The sequence below is a fragment of the Zingiber officinale genome, chromosome 11A (genome assembly GCF_018446385.1).
Source record: "Zingiber officinale cultivar Zhangliang chromosome 11A, Zo_v1.1, whole genome shotgun sequence".
Taxonomy (NCBI): Eukaryota; Viridiplantae; Streptophyta; class Magnoliopsida; order Zingiberales; family Zingiberaceae; genus Zingiber; species Zingiber officinale.
Genome location: NC_056006.1, coordinates 89,315,393 through 89,321,392, shown reverse-complemented (window position 1 = coordinate 89,321,392; position 6,000 = coordinate 89,315,393).

Sequence of the window (6,000 nt, the reverse complement as noted above, 5' to 3'; positions counted from 1 at the left end):
GAGGGTTTATAGACGTCGGCTCGTCTCTTGATCTTTAACGACGGAGCTCGTCGGCGCGGATATTTATAGCCGGTCGGCGCGGCTCTCGATCTTTAACGACGGAGCTCGTCGGCGCGGATATTTATAGTCGGTCGGCGCGGCTCTCGATCTTTAACGACGGAGCTCGTCGGCGCGGATATTTATAGCCGGTCGGCGCGGCTCTCGATCTTTAACGACGGAGCTCGTCGGTCTTCCGCTCGGAGGGTTTATAGACGCCGGCTCGTCTCTTGATCTTTAACGACGGAGCTCGTCGGCGCGGATATTTATAGCCGGTCGGCGCGGCTCTCGATCTTTAACGAACTCGCGCGGATATTTATAGCCGGTCGGTGCGGCTCTCGATCTTTAACGACGGAGCTCGCCGGTCTTCCGCTCGGAGGGTTTATAGACGCGCTCGCCTCTTGATCTTTAACGACGGAGCTCGTCGCGGATATTTATAGCCGGCGGCTCTCGATCTTTAACGACGGAGCTCGTCGGCGCGGATATTTATAGCCGGTCGGCGCGGCTCTCGATCTTTAACGACGGAGCTCGTCGGTCTTCCGCTCGAAGGGTTTATAGACTTTGGCTCGTCTCTTGATCTTTAACGACGGAGCTCGTCGGCGCGGATATTTATAGCCGGTCGGCGCGGCTCTACGGTTTAACGTCTGGGCTAGACGGCTTTAAGGCTAACTCCTTGCCAGGTCGAGCGACCTTGGCCTTCCTTTCAGCAGAGAATACTCAATGTGCTTTCCTCTTTCTACTTCCTGCATCGCAAGTACATAGGCGACCAAAAAGTATATAAATTTGTATTTAGCGCACCTTTCGCCCGACTTGGAGAACGTACGCTTAGCCGAACGGCTCAGGATCTGCTTCGTCAAGCACTTTGGCTCGGATAATTTCCCTCCGTCCAGACGGTACGGGGCCTTCGATACTTGCGCGCTCGGTTCGACCCTTTTACCTCCAGCCGAGCAGCGAGGGGCCTTCGTTACTCGATGACGATGCCTTATATTCGTTCTTTTGACTTTTCATTTCTGCATTCCAAGTATTCAGTCGAAAGACGTACAGAGGATGATTTACATAGGCACACCTTTCACCCCGCCCAGTAAGGCTGGAGGTGGTTTGCGCTCCACGGCCTATCTAGCTGCCGACCGTCCTCATCTTCCAAATAATACGTGCCCGAGCGGAGCTTTTCGATGATTTTGAAGGGACCCGCCCACAGAGCTTCAAGCTTGCCGACGTCGCCTACCGGCTTGACTTTCTTCCAGACAAGGTCACCGACCTGGAATGATCGGGGAATGACGCGCCGGTTGTAGTTTTGCTTCATCCGTTGACGGTACGCCATCAGCCGAACGGATGCTTTGGCACGCTCTTCGTCAACCATATCCAGCTCCATATTCCTCCGCTCGGCGTTGACTTCATCATAACACTGGACCTGGACGGACTCTACGCCGACTTCAACTGGAATGACCGCTTCACCGCCGTACACCAGATGAAAAGGTGTAACGCCCGTTCCTTCCTTAGGAGTCGTCCGGATGGCCCATAAAACACCCGGCACTTCATCCGGCCAACTTCCTCCCACGTGGTCGAGCCAAGCGCGCAGAATACGGAGAATTTCCCGATTGGCTACTTCGGCTTGGTCGTTGCTTTGGGGATAAGCCACGGACGTGAAGTGTTGCTCGATGCCGTAGCTTTTGCACCAATCTTCCAGCACCTTTCCTGTGAATTGCCGCCCATTGTCGGTAACCAATCGGCGAGGGATACCGAACCTACAGATGATGTGTTGCCATATGAATTTTTTGACCATCTGCTCGGTGATCCTGGCTAGTGGCTCGGCTGTTACTTTCTGTTTTTACTCCACAAGTTTGGCGGCCCTTATCTCGACCAGAGCGTCCAACCCTTCTTGTGAGAGTGCCACGGTATGTATTCTTCCAGCCTTGTCCATTGCCTCTGCTCGGATGCAGGTGCGTTCCCACAGACGGTGCCAAATTGATCCTGTTCGAACCAAGAGTCAACGAACGCTGGGGATGCTGCGTTCCCTACTGGATCCTCGAGTGCTCCGGTGAACCTGCAGCAAAATCGAACCGGGAGGGGTGTCCCGGCGACGGCCCTCCGACGCTCAAGTCAGGTAAGCTACGATGAACAAAGTGGCTTCCAAAATCTCAGAATACGTACCTCACCGGCGAAACCTGAGGTTCTTTATATAGAGCTATGAAGGGTCTGGGCACGCGTACCTAGGTGCATACGTGTCCTCTGTCCTTTCCTAGGTATGCGGCTGTCAGAAAGCTTACCCGTCCTTTCCTAGGTATGTGGCTGTCAGAAAACTTACCTGACCCATATCGCTACAGTCAAAACATGCCCTCGATGGGACAGCAGAATCCCCTGTCACAAGATTTGGAGCATGACACACACGTGAAACCTACCGGTTGTCAGAGGAGAAATACTTGGGTCTTTTTCTTTGCTCCAAACTTGTCGTCCGAGCGGAGAGCTACCTCAACATCCGACCGGACATACGCAGTGGTTTACCTGTGCTTTGTGGAGACTAATAAACAGGGGCGCTTTATGACTGTGGCCGATCAAAAGGTCAGCTCGGTCCGTGACCTTTTTAACTGAGCGTCGGAACCCCGATTTGACAGGGTGTCTTCCAACCATAAGTGCGAGCCGGCCGGACCCATCCGGGTATTCGATTCCATCGGCCGGCCAGCAGTCCGGTCGGGCCGGCCGTCTACGGTCGTCAGCCGGTCGGACCACACTCTCCTCGGAGGAGCGGCTGCTCCGGTGACTTTCACTTGGCGTTGACTTTGCAAGAAGGGGGGGCCCGCTCTTACTACCGGATCATTAGCTATGACAACTAAATAAGAAAAATATTTTTATGTTATTCTTGAAATTTATTTAATTGTACTTGATTTAGATCCTAGATTTAAATTAGAAGTTTTATAAGAAATGTTAATTTATATTATGATACGTTAATTATAATTAAAGATTTTCTTCTAATCCAATTAATAATTTATATAATATTAGAATTTATTTATATGATATTTATAATCAATATTATAGAAAATATAGAATACAACCTAATATTTCTGTAATACAACAAACTACTAGTAATAATTTAAAACTTACAAAAGCATAATTTTTATTAAAAGAACAGACGAAACATCCATGAGAATTCTCAAGTGTCACACAAGAACTTGCAAATTATTTTATGACTTCTTTTTATTTTAGTTAAGCAAATAGTAAAAATTTTAATATCCTAAAGTAGTGATCACAGAAGGCTCAAAGTTTTTTCGTTCTCTCTGTGATTGCCAAAAAAATTTTAGTTGCCAACTATCAACTATTGCTGTGGAGTAGACGTTCAGTACCGACGACAACATATTGGATGAACAATGTTCAACTTTATCTCCTGACTCATTGAGAGCTCAAGCATTACTCAACTATTGGACTAGAGCCAAGAAAAGAATCCAAGGAGAATACAACTTTAGATGACAAAGTCGAAATTTTGATACTGAATGAACGAATACAAGGGGAACGAGAAATGGAAGTGAATAACATGCCACGTTCTAATGTAAAAGGATAAAAATATAAAATAACTACGTGGACTTTGATTCCCTTGTACCCTAAAGGGATATACAAGCAATTAAATAAATGTAAACTTTTTTATTAATAAATTTTAAATTTAAATTTTTTTAATAAAATAATCTTGAACCGTGAGCAAAATCATGAACTGACGGTTCCGAACCGTGAATCATAATCATCTTGGGCGATTAAGGTTAAGGGTCCACTTATTAGAAACCGATGAATTGATGATTTTAAACTATCGAATCGTCAACTCCGAACCGTGGTCAAATCTATTTGTACGTGCTCGTCCTACGTGGAGACCAAATCATTAATAAACCTAATCTTGAGTTAAATATATATACTGATCCGGTGGTAAGGTAGGGCCCAGCCGGTAGGAGGTCAAAGTGGTCAATGTTAGGCGGGTGCCCGATCAGGAGAATTACCTCTGTGGTCAGTAGGAAGAGTAGACGGTTCAACACTTCGACAGCTCGGTCAGACACCGAGCTCCCGACACTCATGAAGCTCAACCAGGGAGGCACGAAGGCCGCCATCCCGCTCGGCCAAACAGTGGATGCAGCCTCGACCTAGTAGACAGGGGTCCCTCGCCCGATGGGGGAGCCAACCAGTAGAGCATTGGGCGAGCATTGGGCGAGCGGACGCATGGCACGACTGTTGCATCACCCGGATGGCAGACTGGCCGAGCGGCTCTCCCGCTCGGGAGCCTCGACCTGGCTGTTGCATCACCCGGACGGCAGACTGGCCTAGCGGTTCTCCCGCTTGGCCCAATAACAGACAAAGGAGCAGTTGGCAATATCTTCCTAGGGATCAGTGTCATCGACAGGCGACATGGTCGGCGACGTGGTTAGACAGATGATCGTACGGTGGAAGTTTCCATTGTCACGTCAGGGATATGCTCGAGCTGTTAAGGTATGATGTCAGACACGCTTTTCTGACACGACCTTTCCAGGTATGCTTCGGGAAGCGTGCACGCCTCCTGGGGGCTCTATATAAGAAGCCCCAAAGCTTCATCGGAGGTATGATTTTCATCACTATAGCTACAGTCTTGTTGTTGCTCCTTTTTCTTTACTTCATTTGCTTGTCGCCGGTAGCTGACTTGAGCGTCGGAGATCGTCAGGGAACCCCTCATCGGCTCAGCACTAATGACTCTCTGGTTGCAGGCTTAGCTCGTTGTGTTGGTTGCTACTCGGAAAACCTAATGATTCCACTGTACAAAAATTTTGTACAAAGGTCCGAACCTTTTCCTAGCTACCATGTGTTCTTTTAAATTAAACATGGATCGCCTGCGGAACTTAACACGTTTGATCCAAAATTTAATCTATATGTTCTTTTAGGCTTTGACTTGGATCTCCTGCGGAACTTAACACGTTCGATCCAAATCACCTAAGTTACTAATTCCATTAAATATTAATTTCCATAATTGGTTCCCAGTACTGACGTGGCGAGGCACATGACCTTCTTGAATATGGGAGCAACCACCACCGACTAGACAAAACCTTTTAAGGAAAGCTAATATTTAATTTCCTAAAATAACTTTAGGTCAACCAAAAAGAACAATCAAATCACAAGAAAAAGAACAAACAAAAGAACACTACATCGAAAGCAAATTCGAAACACTAAAATCGTATGCCTCTTGTATTTGGTATTATTTCCTAAAATAACTAGTATGATGCAGAAAGGAAAATTACTAGTTATACCTTTTAGAAAAACCTCTTGATCTTCTACCGTATTCCTCTTCTAACCTCGGACGTTGTGTGGGCAACGATCTTCCGAGATGAGAAACCACCAAAACACCTTCTTCTCCTCCTTGTAAGATTCGGCCAACTCAAGTGCACCTCCAAGGATGAAGAGAAAACACCACCAATGCTCCAAGGGATATAAGCTTTCTCTCCTTATTCTCCAAGCTTGTATCCGGCCACAACTTGATCTCCAAAAGGAAGAAGAGGTTCGGCCACAACAAGGAGAAGAGAAAGCTTGAAGGGGCCGGCCACACCAAGGAAGAAAAGAGGGAGAAGAATAATAGAAGTTGTGTTTCTTGAAGGCACCCCAACCCCCTCTTTTATATTCCTTAGTTTTGGCAAATAAGGAAATTTAATTATAATAAAATTTCCTTAACTTTCCTTGACATGAATTAATTGGGAAGAATTAAATAAAACTTCCTCTTTATCCATACAATGGTCGACCACAATCAAAAAGACAAATTAGGAGAGTTTCAATCAACAAATTAAAACTTCCTAATTTGTTTCCGAAAAATTTAAAAAATAAAATTTCTCTTCAAAAATCCCTTCATGGTTGATAAAAAGAAATTTCTATAATTTTAATTTTTCAACATGTGAATAATTTTCAGAGAAAAAATAAAATATCTTTCCTATCTACAAATAAGGAAAAAGATCTAATCTCTTTTCTTAATCT